The sequence below is a fragment of the Schistocerca nitens genome, chromosome 4 (genome assembly GCF_023898315.1).
Source record: "Schistocerca nitens isolate TAMUIC-IGC-003100 chromosome 4, iqSchNite1.1, whole genome shotgun sequence".
Classification (NCBI taxonomy): domain Eukaryota; kingdom Metazoa; phylum Arthropoda; class Insecta; order Orthoptera; family Acrididae; genus Schistocerca; species Schistocerca nitens.
In genome coordinates, this window is record NC_064617.1 from 709,079,609 (window position 1) to 709,096,932 (window position 17,324).

Sequence of the window (17,324 nt, forward strand, 5' to 3'; positions counted from 1 at the left end):
TTCGATTCTCATCTTTTCCAATTTTCCCACAGCCGTAATTCACTATTATGCAATTCTGTGCTCCAAACGTACATTCTCAGAAGTTTCTGCCTAATATTAAGGCCGATGCATGATACTAGTAGACTTCGTTTGACCAGCAATATGTCTTCCTGGCTGTTTCCGTCATGTCTTATTTTGCTTCCAAGGTAACGGAATTGCTTTGTCTATTCATGGTCAATTCTAATGCTGTGTTTATCGCTCATCTCATTCCTGCTGCTGTACTTCTCATTACTTTCATCTTTCTTTGATTTACTCTATATCCAATTTCTCTATTTATCAGACTGTTCGTCCTTGTAACATTTTACATTGCCGAATGTTTTTGTCGGTCGGCAAATCCTACGAACAAGTCTCGATTTTTCTGAAGTCTTGCTTCCAGTATAAAGCACAATGTCATAGCTGCCACTGTGATACTTTTACCTTTCCGAAAGCAAAATTGATTGTACCCTAGCAGTTCCTCAATTTTTTTCATTAATCTGTATATCAATTTCGTTAGCAATTTAGATGCATGAGACGTTAAGGTGACTGTGAAGTAGTTATCTTTGGTACTGTGTGAATAGCATTCTCGCGAAAGTCTATAGTCTCATGTATTCTACACATCAGTTTCAATAGTCGTTTCGTTGCCAGTTCTCCCATTGATTTTAGAAACTCCGATCGGGTGTTATTTGTGCCTTCAGCCTTATTTGACTGCAAATCTTACAAACCTCTATTAGACTCCTGTACTGTATTCCAAATGTTCCCCATATCGTCTCTCATTCCTTCTTGTATCGCATCATCAGACACTTCCTCGCCCTCGTGGAGGACTTCAGTGTACTCTTACCATCTATCTCTCTCTCCTCTTCCTTGAATATTGGCATTCCCATTGCACTCTAAATGCTGAAGTCTTGGGTTTTAATTTCATCGTAGGTTGTTTTGACTTAACTATATGCTGAATCAATGCTTCAGACGACCTTTCCGTTTTCGATTTCATCATATTTTTCCTGTAGCCATTTATCCTTGGTTTCGCTGCTCTTCCTATTTAGCTCATTCGTAAGTGACTTGTATTGCTGTATTCTCACCTCTTCAAGTGAACTGTCTAGTCTTGTATTCATTATCGCAGTATCTGCACCTTTTCACAACTTCGAAATCTTCATCATTTTTCAGTCTTCAGTACCCCACTAATCGATGTATAGATTGAACAGTAGGGATCAAAAACTGTGTTCCTATCTTACACCGTTTTCAAACCGAGCGCTTCGTTCTTGGTCTTCCAGTCTTATTTTTCCCTCTTCGTTCTTGTGTATATTGAGTATCCTTGTAGCCTACTTCTATTTTTCTCAGAATTTCGAAGATCTTGCAGAATTTCTCATTGTCGATCTCATTTCTATATCGACATGTCCGATGAGTGTATCTTGATTTTCTTCAGCGTTGCTTCCATTATCAAGTGCAAAGTCAAAACTGTCTCTCTGATGCTTTTATCGTTCCCAGTGTCAAACTGATCGTCATCTATCTGCTCCTCAATTTTCTTGTCCACTCCTCTGTCTGTTATTCTTGTCAGCAGCTTCAGCTCATGAGAGACCAAGCTGATTATCTGAGAGTTTTCGCACCTGTCTGCATTTGGTATCTTCGGAGCGGTGTGAATGATATTTTTTCCAAAGTCTCATGTTACTTCGCCGGTCTCATCGATTCTATACACCAGCTTGAATTCCCCCCCCCCCCCCCCAATGGTTTTAGCAATCCCAATGGAATATTATCCACCCCATCTGCCTCTGAATCACAAGTCTCCCAAAGTTCATTGAAATTCTGACTATAATACTGCATCCCCTATTTCATCCATGTCCGCCCCCCCCCCCCTCAAATGGAGGCCGTAAGTGTACTCTTTCCACCTATCCGCTCTCTCTTCTGCGTTTAGCAGTGCAATTCCTATTTTGGTCTTAACGCCACAACCCTCACCGAAGGGTGTTTTGACTTCATTCAGTCCTTCGGACGATCATTTCTTTTTTTATTTTTATTTCTTCACCTTTTTCCTCAAGTCAGGTTGCCTTTGCAGCCCTGCATTTCCTGATTTATTTCATTCCTAAGTGATTTATATTGCTGTATTCATGCTTTTCCCTGTACATTTTTGTACTTCCTCCTTTCGTCGATCGATAGAAGTATTTCTTCTGTTACCCAAGGTTCCTTCGGCGTTACTTTCTTTGTAACTATGTCTGACTATCTAAAGTCTGTGATGGCCCTTTCCAGAGGCGTTCAGGTCTCTCTAACTGAACTACCTGCTTTGAAACTCCTTATCGCAGTACACATATCCTTAGAAAATTTCCAAAACATCTCTTTTTTTTTTAATTTGGAAATTTGTGGTAAGGTCTTATGGGACCAAACTGCTGAGGTCATCGTTCTCTAAGCTTACGGACTACTTAATCTAACTTAACCTAACTTACGCTACGGACAACACACGCACCCATGCCCGAGGGAGGACTCGAACCTCCGATGGGGAAAGCCGCGCGGACCGTGACAAGGCGTCCTAGACGGCGCGGCTACCCTGCGCGGCGTCTCATCATTCCTCAGTACTTCGGTATCCGACTTCCTTCCACCCTCTGGTTCTTCCGAGCGATTCTCTTGAACTACTCTTCACTATTGCTAAGTTGCGAACTGAGTCCATGTTTGCTCTTGGATACGCCTTGCAATCCAATATTTGATTTCGGAACCTCTGTCTGACAATGATGTAATCCAGCTGGAAACATCCGGTGTCACCAGGTTTTTTTTCCAAGTATACCTCCTCCTTTTGTGATTCTCGAACAGAGTATTCCCTATAACCGTCTGAAATTTATTCCAAACTCACTCTTCTTCACTCTCATTATTACTGCCTACAACATATTCTCCCACAACTCTTTCTTCTATTCCTTCCGCTATAACCGTGTTCCAGACCCCTCCGTTATTAATTCAGCTCCCTTTTCATACAGAATTACTCATTCAGTTTCCTCATATACTTTCTCTATCTCTTCGTTTTATGCTTGTGACGTCGGCATGTATGCCTGAGATACTGTTGTCGTGGTCAGTTTGCTGTCGAATCTAATGAGAACAATCCTGTTGCTGAACTGTTCACGGTGGCTAAATTCATAACGAATCCAAATCCCGTTACACCATTTTCTGTTGCTGTTGATATTACCCGATATTCGTCTGACCAGAAATCTTTAACTTCCATCCATTTTACTTAAATGACACACACAATGTCTAGAGTGAGCCTTTGCATTTCTCTTTTCAGGCTTTGTAGCTTTCCTAATATAATTAAACTTCTGACATTTCATGCTCCGATTCGTAGAATCTTAGCCCTCCGTTAATTATTCCATGTTTTCCTCATCGTCACACCCTCCTTGGCAGTCGCCTCGCAGAGACCCGAATGGGGGACTAATCCGGAATATTTTGCCAATGGTGGGATCATCATGATACTTTTTCCTCTACGGGCCACATGTCCTGTGGATATGCGTTATGTGTCTTTAGTGCAGTTGTTTCCATTGACTTCTGCATCCTCATGTTGTTGATCATTGCTGATTATTCCGCCCTTTGGGGAATTTTGCCACCCTCTGGGGCAATCGAGTGCCCTCAACCTCTGTCCTCTCCTCCGTCCACTTTGACAAGGACGTTGGCAATACGAAGGTGACTTCTTATGTCGGAAGTATTCGGGCACCATTGATGGTGACTTTAATTCAGAATCTGAGCAGTGGTTGTGGTCGAAACCGGAACCTGTGACGTTTTGATTACTAGCCAAAGATTTTACCGTTATACCACGGTTACACCTTAAAATCCAATATCCGGTTTCGTAATCTCTGTCTGACCATCCAGCTGTAACCTTCACATGTCTCCGGGTGTTTTCTACATATACTTTCTAGTCTTGTGAAACTTGAGCAGGACATTAGCTGTTACCAACTCATTCTCCCGTAATTCTCTCTTCTCTTCCATCCTTGCATACCATTTCCCCAGGATTATCAGATTATGATCTTCCTTTCATACTGAACTGCCGTTTCTATTCTATCGCTATCTATCGCTTGTGTCTCGTCCCGAGGTGACGCAGGGTCGGCCATGGTTAATCGGATTTGGCATGTTAACGTTAAGGGGTGGCTGGATGCCCTTCCTGCCGCCACCCCATACCCACTGGGATGGAATTATTGTACCCCAGCTGTCTGCATCTATTGTAAATCGTGAAATAGCTTGAATCTACATCTACATTTACATTTATACTCCGCAAGACACCCAACGGTGTGCGCGATGCAGAGCGCCTCTCTTTCAGAGTCTGCCACTTGAGTTTATTAAGCATCTCCGTAACGCTATCACGGTTACCAAATAACCCTGTGACGAAACGCACCGCTCTTCTTTGGATCTTCTCTATCTCCTCCGTCAACCCGATCTGGTACGGATCCCACACTGATGAGCAATACTCAAGTATAGGTCGAACGAGTGTTTTGTAAGCCACCTCCTTTGTTGATGGACTACATTTTCTAAGCACTCTCCCAATGAATCTCAACCTGGTACCCGCCTTACCAACAATTAATTTTATATGATCATTCCACTTCAAATAGTTCCGCACGCATACTCCCAGATATTTTACAGAAGTAACTGCTACCAGTGTTTGTTCCGCTACCATATAATCATACAATAAAGGATCCTTCTTTCTATGTATTTGCAATACATTACATTTGTCTATGTTAAGGGACAGTTGCCACTCCCTGCACCAAGTGCCTATCCGCTGCAGGTCTTCCTGCATTTCGCTACAATTTTCTAATGCTGCAACTTCTCTGTATACTACAGCATCATCCGCGAAAAGCCGCATGGAACTTCCGACACTATCTACTAGGTCATTTATATATATTGTGAAAAGCAATAGTCCCATAACACTCCCCTGTGGCACGCCAGAGGTTACTTTAACGTCTGTAGACGTCTCTCCATTGATAACAACATGCTGTGTTCTGTTTGCTAAAAACTCTTCAATCCAGCCACACAGCTGGTCTGATATTCCGTAGGCTCTTACTTTGTTTATCAGGCGACAGTGCGGAACTGTATCGAACGCCTTCCGGAAGTCAAGAAAAATAGCATCTACCTGGGAGCCTGTATCTAATATTTTCTGGGACTCATGAACAAATAGAGCGAGTTGGGTCTCACACGATCGCTGTTTCCGGAATCCATGTTGATTCCTACATAGTAGATTCTGGGATTCCAAAAACGACATGATACTCGAGCAAAAAACATGTTCTAAAATTCTACAACAGATCGACGTCAGAGATATAGGTCTATATGTTTTGCGCATCTGCTCGACGACCCTTCTTGAAGACTGGTTCTACCTGTGCTCTTTTCCAATCATTTGGAACCCTCCGTTCCTCTAGAGACTTGCGGTACACGGCTGTTAGAAGGGGGGCAAGTTCTTTCGCGTACTCTGTGTAGAATCGAATTGGAATCCAGTCAGGTCCAGTGGACTTTCTTCTGTTGAGTGATTCCAGTTGCTTTTCTATTCCTTGGACACTCATTTCGATGTCAGTCATTTTTTCGTTTGTGCGAGGGTTTAGAGAAGGAACTGCAGTGCGGTCTTCCTCTGTGAAACAGCTTTGGAAAAAGGTGTTTAATATTTCAGCTTTACGCGTGTTATCCTCTGTTTCAATGCCATCATCATCCCGGAGTGTCTGGATATGCTGTTTCGAGCCACTTACTGATTTAACGTAAGACCAGAACTTCCTAGGATTTTCTGTCAAGTCGGTACATAGAATTTTACTTTCGAATTCACTGAACGCTTCACGCATAGCCCTCCTTACGCTAACTTTGACATCGTTTAGCTTCTGTTTGTCTGAGAGGGTTTGGCTGCGTTTAAACTTGGAGTGAAGCTCTCTTTGCTTTCGCAGTAGTTGTTGTTGTACCACGGTGGGTTTTTCCCGTCCCTCACAGTTTTACTCGGCACGTACCTGTCTAAAACGCATTTTACGATTGCCTTGAACTTTTTCCATAAACACTCAACATTGTCAGTGTCGGAACAGAAATTTTCGTTTTGATCTGTTAGGTAGTCTGAAATCTGCCTTCTATTACTCTTGCTAAACAGATAAACCTTCCTCCCTTTTTTATATTCCTATTAACTTCCATATTCAGGGATGCTGCAACGGCCTTATGATCACTGATTCCCTGTTCTGCGCTTACAGAGTCGAAAAGTTCGGGTCTGTTTGTTATCATTAGGTCCAAGATGTTATCTCCACGAGTCGGTTCTCTGTTTAATTGCTCGAGGTAATTTTCGGATAGTGCACTCAGTATAATGTCACTCGATGCTCTGTCCCTACCACCCGTCCTAAACATCTGAGTGTCATAGTCTATATCTGGTAAATTGAAATCTCCACCTAAGACTATAACATGCTGAGAAAATTTGTGTGAAATGTATTCCAAATTTTCTCTCAGTTTTTCTGCCACTAATGCTGCTGAGTCGGGAGGTCGGTAAAAGGAGCCAATTATTAACCTAGCTCGGTTGTTGAGTGTAACCTCCACCCATAATAATTCACAGGAACTATCCACTTCTACTTCACTACAGGATAAACTACTACTAACAGCGACGAACACTCTACCACCGGTTGCATGCAATCTATCCTTTCTAAACACCGTCTGTACCTTTGTAAAAATTTCGGCAGAGTTTATCTCTGGCTTCAGCCAGCTTTCTGTACCTATAACGATTTCAGCTTCGGTGCTTTCTATCAGCGCTTGAAGTTCCGGTACTTTACCAACGCAGCTTCGACAGTTGACAATTACAATACCGCTTGCTGCTTGGTCCCTGCATGTCCTGACTTTGCCCCGCACCCGTTGAGGCTGTTGCCCTTTCTGTACTTGCCCAAGGGCATCTAACCTAAAAAACCGCCCAGCCCACGCCACACAACCCCTGCTACCCGTGTAGCAAATGTCTGCGAGTCGTCTAACTGAGGCGGGACGTGGGGACCAGCCCAGTATTCACCTAGTAGGATGAGGAAAACCGCGTAAAAACCACATCCATGCTGGCCGGCACATCGGCCATCGTCGTTACTCCGCCGGGCGGATTCGATGCAGGGGCGGCGCGCCTACCCGAGTCCAGGAAGTAGCGCGTTAGCGCTCTCGGCTACCCTGGCGGGTACTGAACTGCCGTTTCTATGCTATCATATAATCTCTTCATCTTCTACCTGTGACTTAGGCATGTATAACAATTCTTGTTGTTGGCGATGTTTTCTGTCACTTCTGATGAGAATAACGCTATAACTGAACTGTTCACAAAAATTCACTCTGTCTCTGCCGTACGATTTATAACGAATCCTACACACAGTTCACCATTTTATGCTGCTGCAGGTATTATCCTAAATTTGTCTGACCAGATATCTTTATCTTCTTTCAATTTCACTTCACTGACCCCTACTACATCCAGAATAAGCATTTTCATTTCCTGTTTCAGATATTTTAGCTTCCCTACCACTTTCAGACCGCTCATATTCCACCCTCCGACTCGTAGAACACAACGTTTTATTGGTTACTCGATCTTTTTTTCCCTGGTTGTCTCCCAGATGGCAGAAGTCACTCTTGAGATTCCAATTGGAGACCAATCCAAAATCATTTGCGAATCTAGACATTATGCTGACATTTTTCTATTACAGGCAACACGTCCTATAGATACACACCGTGAGGCTTCAGCGGATTGGCTTACATTGCCTTCTGCATCCTCACGTTGTTGAGCAGCTACCATCCCAAGGGCAAGAGGTTGCACTGAAACGCTGTACGCTCCTCTACTCTCTTTGAGATGGCCGTCGTCGTATTGTGAGTGACTCCTTATACCAAAGGCTTTGGGCTACCATTTTTGATGATATTTATTCAAAATTTAAGTAGTACCTGTGTTCGAACTCAGGACCTAGTATGTTTTGATAACTAGTAGCCAATGCCTACCGTAGACCAGGAGTGGCCAACCTGTTTGTAGCGATCGATCGGTCGGTCGTCATGGCTATCTGAATCTGTCTTTCAAGACTTTCATTCGAAATCTGTTGAAGTGAGCCATTTTTGTTAAATACCAGTTAGTTAACAATGAGGGTTTCACACGGTATTTGCTGGAGGTAAACCTGACAACACTGTTTCCGCCCCTTTGGTCTCCGTCAGTATTTCATCGCCTTTAAAGCTCGCGCCAAGCAACAGCCTTTCCTCCTGTATGGTGAGGTTACTACTACTCGCGAACTGTAACTTGGCGTATCGTGAGCGTGGTTTGCGACTAGCGGGTAGAGTGCTCAGAGTCTGTTGCGTGATAAGGTGCGGTGTGCTGAACAGGGGCAACAATCTCCGCCGCCAACAGCCGAAATAGTGCTCTTTTTTCGAGCTTCCACGAAACAACAATAAGCGCGACAGACCAGACATGATCAATAAGTTAAATGCGTTATTGAAACTGAGATTGCTATTTGTATTCGACACATAAAATTAAACCCTCATCACTCCTTTTCGAAACAGTCGCGATCAAAACAGTGCAACGACATACGCCATAGCGACAGCGCAGCTCTACGACAACGCAGTTTATACCTGCGAACTGTAAGCAGTGCAGTTGACAACGAACATATCCAGACCGCTACGGCGCGAAATCTCCCGATCGCTACCGAGAGCTACCGATCAGAACTGGGGATTCGACAAGTCAACCTAGTAATGTAGTTTGTGAAAAATGAGAGCAGCTAAACACGCGCTAACATACCACTTCATGGTGAGTGGGAAGAACACTTTTTTGTTGCAATGCATAAAGATATGAGTATATATTTCATAAGTAATTCTACTTTAGCCACACCTAAAAAGGGAAATATCTAACGTCATTTTAGAACAGTTCAAGAAGAATTCAAATCGGAAGTAGCTGTTGGTACTGAGTTGAGGAGAAAGAAACTTTTTAATTTTGAAAGTATACGAGGCGATCAAAAAGTTTCCTTTCGATGCCGGACAGGCCAGAATCTGTAGGCAAGTCAGGTAAAACTGCCGTAAGCATTGAGGCAATTATCTCGCCAACGCAACGGGTTGAAGATATTCGTTTGGTAAAAGACCGTGTCCTGTTAAGTGACGGAACCAATAACTGTCTGCTGTACGTGTTCTTCCGACGGCAATCGTAGGCCCTTCAAGGCCTTTTTAAGGCACCGAAGGAATGATAACTGAATGGGAACAAATTAGGACTATAGGGCGGCTACTCGAATGTCTTCCACTTGAGTTGGCGTAACTTCTTCGTTACGATACATGGGGACGTGCGTTGTCATGAAGCAGCAGAACCCCTTGTCGCAGTTTTCCCGGACGTTCGCATTAATTGCTGCCTCTAGCGTATTCTTCATTTTTCGATGTATGTCTCCCAGTGTTTGTCCTTTGGCAACCGAGATAAGAATAACAGTTAGTTGGTCCTGTTCGGATCCATTTGGTAATAACGGCGCCATAATTGACGTTTCCGCATTTGTCGAACGCACGTCGGAAAGACACGAATGTCACATTAATCTCTTGCCTAAATGTCGGTGCTTCTATAAACACGTGGGAGTCGCGCTACGTTGCATATAGGCCTACACTGCGAGAACACCCTCAAAGGGAAACTTTTTATCAGCTCTTATAACTTACGATCACAGCATCGTTTTCTTTGTAAAGCGAGCACAAAAAAGTCTTTCATCAAACATAGCATACTTCGATTATTAGCAGCACTGAAGAAACATGCGAAGCCATTTGTCGATGGCACAGTTGTTAAGGAGTGCTTTCTGACTGCGAGTGAGTCCTTGTTTTCCAAATTTAAAAAGAAGTCAGAGACAATATCAACCATGAAAGACATACCACTGTCAAGACCTACTATAACAACAAAAGTGGAATTAATGTCGGAAAATATAAAAGGTGGGCTGATAACAGATCTGCAATCCTGCTTTGTTTCTCATTTGCAATTAGACGATTCAGTAGATGGAGTCGATTCACCTCACATTATTATTTTTGTAAGAGTGATATTTTCATGTTTAAGCATAAAAGATGACTTCCTTACAGTTTTGATCTTGAATGACACTACACAAAGAAAAGATTTTTACAGTAGATTCAAATCCTTCGTTAATGAAAACAATATACCAAATCAAAAACTTGCGTCTGTTACTACTGACGGAGCGACCTGCGTGGCAGACAAATGTAAAAGTTTTGTCATCTTGTGTACGAACGACTAATCCTCCCGCCTTTCTTTAAGTATCATTGTATCGTGCATTAACAAGTTCTTCGTGGGCAAATTTTAAAAAGACACATCTTATGGCTATTGTCACAAAAACTGCGAATTCAATTTGCTCACAATCACCACAGAGAAGAAAGATTAGAGTGCTATTAAAAGAATTGGATAGCCAGCATGGAGACCTACTGTAGCATAAGGAAGTACGACGGCTAAGAAGAGATACGATTCTAAGCAATTTCAGACTTCTGCCAGCAATAAAATCTTTTGTGCCTGTATGGCATGAGCAGGTCAATGGATCTCGCATTTTTAACTGATGTAACAGTTGAACAAAGTGAGTTAAAGAAAGAATTTCAAGGAAAAAACCAAGCTGTCATAGCTCTTATGTCTTCTGTAAATAGTATGCAAAAACTTAACCTTTGGATAGCGCAGTCACAGAGATTAAATGTGAAAAATTTTCCTCAAGTACACCCAGAACTGTCGGATCAACAAACGGTATTGGATCAAGAAGTTGCAAAGAATTATGCAGCCATCCTGACAGCATTGAAGACAGCGTTTGAATACCAGTTCGCGGAATTCAAGGCATTTGAACTTGTTCTACCTTTCAAAGCTCAATCTTTCCAAAAAGTGGATGTCGAAGATATTACAAGTAAAATGAATACACTTTTCTCTTTTAATCGAGACTGAAGTCTAAGAACAAATAATTCGTCTTCAAACTGGTATTTCCTTGAAGTCAGAATACAATGAAGATAATTTTCGGAAACTGGTTAGTGTAAAAACCGACCATGACATTGTAAAAATGGATTCGTGTACTTTACCGTTTTTGTATCAACTTATCAATGTGAGACAGTATTTTCAACGACGAACATAGTGAAATCTAAGTGTAGAAATAAACTAGCTGATCCCACCTCTTTGAGAGTTTGTAAGGTTGGCACTGACAAATTATGCACCAGATTATAATAAACTTGCTGATGAAAAACAATGTCAAGTATCTCCCTAATCTTCTTTCAACATTCATGATGACGTATATTTTAATTTTTCTCACATGTTTGAGGCGTAGCGACTTTATATCACTCATACAGCAGTTAACGTTACCAGGTAGCTTCCTACCAACAATGAGTTACAGCTGTCTCGTACAAGATGTCTTACAGAATGAAATCCTAAGCAGTAAGAAATGTATTCTGGAAATGAAACTTTATCTTATGAGAAAATTATGTTTTTTTGTTAATTTTTACGGATTTAATATGTTTACTTATTAGTGTGAAAGAAGGTGTGAATGCAGATTAATGTAATAAATGAATATGGTTATGTCTATGAAATGACCATACATTAGCATGATAACTGTAGCTGTACAGAGAGACTGAATCATAACTCAGGGGAAATTTGTAAAGTGGTACTATTAAGTTGTTATTGGTCAAACGTGAAAGACGCGGGATTGTGCGATTCAATACTAATAACAGATTGGCTAGGATGTGTATCAGCCAATCAGAGGACGATATATTCGCTCATATTTTTTGGGTCAGAGGAACTGCTTTGTGGTCTTCGTTCAGTTCAAAGCTCAGCCTTTACCACGTTCGGACGCGTGTTTTAGGATCTCCAAATAGATGTAATAGTTTTGAAGAACAACGAGTTAAATTAGACTGTGGTGTGCTGCAAAGTAATCGTGACGAGCGCTAAAGACGAATGCGAGAAATCCCGGTTCTTCTGAGTAAACTGTGACTTCTGAATTAACTAAAATCCATATGGAGTGTTTGTAAGCGTGATCGATAGTCAAAAGTTCGAAGATATTGATTTGGATAATATTTGAGCGAACATTCTGTAACAGACAATTCGTTGTGTAATCTTTCCGGTAACAGGTTCGGTTAGCTACCAAAAGGTCGCTATTTCGAGTGAATGTGATTGAGTTTGAATGACGAAACTTCTGATTATCACCGACTAGGAGTTATTTTTTTATCGAGAAGTGGCAATATGCAACATGTAGAATTATTCAATCACAAACAAACTACTCGTTAATAGCTCCGTTAATCTAATATCGGAAGACATTTGATGGAACCTGTAGAGGCGTATAATGCGAATAGCTTTCGTTACACCTCTCTCGAGCCGACGAACATAATTCGTTTTCTTGCACGACAGGCGAGTGGACTGGACTGCAGAAGAATAAATTCACCGCAAGGTGAGTGGATATCATTCTGCAGGTGGAACATCTCTTAACCTCGCCGTTGCATGTGTAATGTCTTGAAAACTGAGTTGTAGGTCTGTATCTGTTGATGGAGAGAAAATTAGCTCCTATGTCTTATCTGTAATTAAAATGGTTTATTTTGGCTACGGTGTTGTTTTCTGCTTAAACCTTTATGAACTTTTCTACATCTACATCTACATCTATACTCCGCGAGCCACCTTACGGTGTGTGGCGGAGGGTACTTATTGTACCACTATCTGATCCCCCCTTCCCTGTTCCATTCACGAATTGTGCGTGGGAAGAACGACTGCTTGTAAGTCTCCGTATTTGCTCTAATTTCTCGGATCTTTTCGTTGTGATCATTACGCGAGATATATGTGGGCGGTAGTAATATGTTGCCCATCTCTTCCCGGAATGTGCTCTCTCGTAATTTCGATAATAAACCTCTCCGTATTGCGTAACGCCTTTCTTGAAGTGTCCGCCACTGGAGCTTGTTCAGCATCTCCGTAACGCTCTCGCGCTGACTAAGTGTCCCCATGACGAATCGCGCTGCTTTTCGCTGGATCATGTCTATCTCTTCTATTAATCCAACCTGGTAAGGGTCCCATACTGATGAGCAATACTCAAGAATCGGACGAACAAGCGTTTTGTAAGCTACTTCTTTCGTCGATGAGTCACATTTTCTTAGAATTCTTCCTATGAATCTCAACCTGGCGCCTGCTTTTCCCACTATTTGTTTTATGTGATCATTCCACTTCAAATCGCTCCGGATAGTAACTCCTAAGTATTTTACGGTCGTTACCGCTTCCAATGATTTACCACCTATGGCATAATCGTACTGGAATGGATTTCTGCCCCTATGTATGCGCATTATATTACATTTATCTACGTTTAGGGAAAGCTGCCAGCTGTCGCACCATTCATTAATCCTCTGCAGGTCTTCCTGGAGTACGTACGAGTCTTCTGATGTTGCTACTTTCTTGTAGACAACCGTGTCATCTGCAAATAGCCTCACGGAGCTACCGATGTTGTCAACTAAGTCATTTATGTATATTGTAAACAATAAAGGTCCTATCACGCTTCCTTGCGGTACTCCCGAAATTACCTCTACATCTGCAGATTTTGAACCGTTAAGAATGACATGTTGTGTTCTTTCTTCTAGGAAATCCTGAATCCAATCACAAACCTGGTCCGATATTCCGTAAGCTCGTATTTTTTTCACTAAACGTAAGTGCGGAACCGTATCAAATGCCTTCCTGAAGTCCAGGAATACGGCATCAATCTGCTCGCCAGTGTCTACGGCACTGTGAATTTCTTGGACAAATAGGGCGAGCTGAGTTTCACATGATCTCTGTTTGCGGAATCCATGTTGGTTATGATGAAGGAGATTTGTATTATCTAAGAACGTCATAATACGAGAACATAAAACATGTTCCATTATTCTACAACAGATTGACGTAAGCGAAATAGGCCTATAATTATTCGCATCTGATTTATGACCCTTCTTGAAAATGGGAACGACCTGCGCTTTCTTCCAGTCGCTAGGTACTTTACGTTCTTCCAGAGATCTACGATAAATTGCTGATAGAAAGGGGGCAAGTTCTTTAGCATAATCACTGTAGAATCTTACGGGTATCTCGTCTGGTCCGGATGCTTTTCCGCTACTAAGTAATAGCAGTTGTTTTTCAATTCCGATATCGTTTATTTCAATATTTTCCATTTTGGCGTCCGTGCGACGGCTGAAGTCAGGGACCGTGTTACGATTTTCCGCAGTGAAACAGTTTCGGAACACTGAATTCAGTATTTCTGCCTTTCTTCGGTCGTCCTCTGTTTCGGTGCCATCGTGGTCAGTGAGTGACTGAATAGGGGATTTAGATCCGCTTACCGATTTTACATATGACCAAAACTTTTTAGGGTTCTTGTTTAGATTGTTTGCCAATGTTTTATGTTCGAATTCGTTGAATGCTTCTCTCATTGCTCTCTTTACGCTCTTTTTCGCTTCATTCAGCTTTTCCTTATCAGCTATGATTCGACTACTCTTAAACCTATGATGAAGCTTTCTTTGTTTCCGTAGTACCTTTCGTACATGATTGTTATACCACGGTGGATCTTTCCCCTCGCTTTGGACCTTAGTCGGTACGAACTTATCTAAGGCGTACTGGACGATGTTTCTGAATTTTTTCCATTTTTGTTCCACATCCTCTTCCTCAGAAATGAACGTTTGATGGTGGTCACTCAGATATTCTGCGATTTGTGCCCTATCACTCTTGTTAAGCAAATATATTTTCCTTTCTTTCTTGGCATTTCTTATTACACTTGTAGTCATTGATGCAACCACTGACTTATGATCACTGATACCCTCTTCTACATTCACGGAGTCGAAAAGTTCCGGTCTATTTGTTGCTATGAGGTCTAAAACGTTAGCTTCACGAGTTGGTTCTCTAACTATCTGCTCGAAGTAATTCTCGGACAAGGCAGTCAGGATAATGTCACAAGAGTCTCTGTCCCTGGCTCCAGTTCTGATTGTGTGACTATCCCATTCTATACCTGGTAGATTGAAGTCTCCCCCTATTACAATAGTATGATCACGAAACTTCTTCACGATGTTCTGCAGGTTCTCTCTGAGGCGCTCAACTACTACGGTTGCTGATGCAGGTGGTCTATAGAAGCATCCGACTATCATATCTGACCCACCTTTGATACTTAACTTAACCCAGATTATTTCACATTCGCATTCGCTAATAACTTCACTGGATATTATTGAATTCTTTACTGCTATAAATACTCCTCCACCATTGGCGTTTATCCTATCCTTGCGGTATATATTCCATTCTGTGTCTAGGATTTCGTTACTGTTCACTTCCGGTTTTAACCAACTTTCCGTTCCTAATACTATATGCGCACTATTTCCTTCAATAAGCGATACTAATTCAGGAACCTTGCCTTGGATACTCCTGCAGTTTACCAATATTACGTTAACTTTTCCTGTTTTTGGTCTCTGAGGACGGACGTTCTTTACCAACGATGCTGATGTTCTCTCTGGTAAGCCGTCAGGTATTTTATCGTTTCGCCCAAGGGGGGGTCCCTCTAACCTAAAAAACCCCCGTGTGCACGCCACACGTACTCTGCTACCCTAGTAGCTGCTTCCGGTGTGTAGTGCACGCCTGACCTGTCTAGGGGGGCCCTACAGTTCTCCACCCAATAACGGAGGTCGATGAATTTGCAACCATTATAGTCGCAGAGTCGTCTGAGCCTCTGGTTTAGACCCTCCACACGGCTCCAAACCAGAGGACCGCGATCGACTCTGGGCACTATGCTGCAGATATTAAGCTCAGCTTGCACTCCGCGTGCGATGCTGGTTGTCTTCACCAAATCAGCCAGCCGCCGGAAGGAACCAAGGATGGCCTCAGAACCCAAGCGGCAGGCGTCATTTGTTCCGACATGTGCTACTATCTGCAGCCGGTCACACCCAGTGCGTTCAATAGCTGCCGGAAGGGCCTCCTCCACATTACGGACGAGACCCCCCGGCAAGCACACCGAGTGCACACTGGCATTCTTCCCCGACCTACCCGCTATTTTCCTGAGGGGCTCCATAACCCGCCTAACGTTGGAGCTCCCTATAACTAATAGGCCCGCCCTCTGTGACTGTCGGGACCTTGCCGGAGAATCGGCCACTGGCCCAACAGGCGAGGCATCCTGTGGTGGCTCGGAAACGATGTCATCACCACTAGGAAGCACCCCGTACCTGTTGGAAAGGGGTAAGGCAGCTGCCACGCGGCCAGATCCCACCTTCGCCTTTCGGCCAGGCACGCACGAGCCCACCACTGTCCGCCATTCACCCTGGAGTGATGGCTGACCGGTAAGATGCTCACTGCCGGAAGACGCAGCGACATCAGGGGTTCCATGTGATTCCAAGGCCACCGAAGTAGGCATAGGTCTCACCACAGTTGCCCCAACGCCACTACGAGCCGACGCCTGCGCCTCGAGCTCGATGAGCCTAACAGACAAAGCCTCCACCTGCCCCCGAAGAGTGGCCAATTCTCCTTGCGTCCGCTCACAACAACCACAGTCCCTACACATGACTATGTTTACCCTACTCTATACGGTGACAAATTCCCAAGATAATCTTCTGATGAGCTACTCTGATAATCAAGAAACACTCACTGAAATACGAGACGCGAAAACTACGCTAGGTTTTCCCAGAAAAACTATTTAAAGCTAAGCGCAGCAAATAAGTACAAAATAAATTTCTCTCCTAACGATCAAGAACTGTTAGTTTCTATGCAGAGCAGATAAACACAAATAGAATCCCTTCCTTAGTGGAAGGTCGTAAACAAAATGCAAAATAAACGCTTTATACAAACAGTACTCGCTGCTGCTGGTGCTCTCGCTCTGGCTGTCACAAGACAACTGCTGATTCAAGTCATAATATCTCTTAATGGACTGAATTGCCTTTTGTAGATATCAAGCCTAAACAGGTTGAGCAACAGTGTCCTAAATCCTACGTTAGGGAACTAAGTCGCCGAAGTGGCGTCTAGTTGAAAATACTTGCACCATGTCTTTAAGCTACACGAAATTATTTTTATATCCACTGAAAATGTTATACCATACGCTGCCGAGATACTTGCACCCCACTACTCACCAAACATTAAGACTGATGAACTTTGGCGAAGAGCTGAGACAGCATGGAATTAAGTACTTGTACCTGTCATCCTAGCTCCTTTCGACTCGATGCTCAGCTACACAAGATTCTTTGTTGCTGCCATAGGTACTGGCTCTCTGCACTACATTTCGCCTCCTGTACACCGCCAAACCACAAACAAATATAATAATCTACTCTTCACGCGCAGCCGCGCGGTATTAGCCGAGCGGTCTTCGGCGCTGTATTCATGGACTGTGCGGCTGGTCCCGGCGGAAGTTCGAGTCCTCCCTCGGGCATGAGTGTGTGTGTTTGTCCTTAGGATA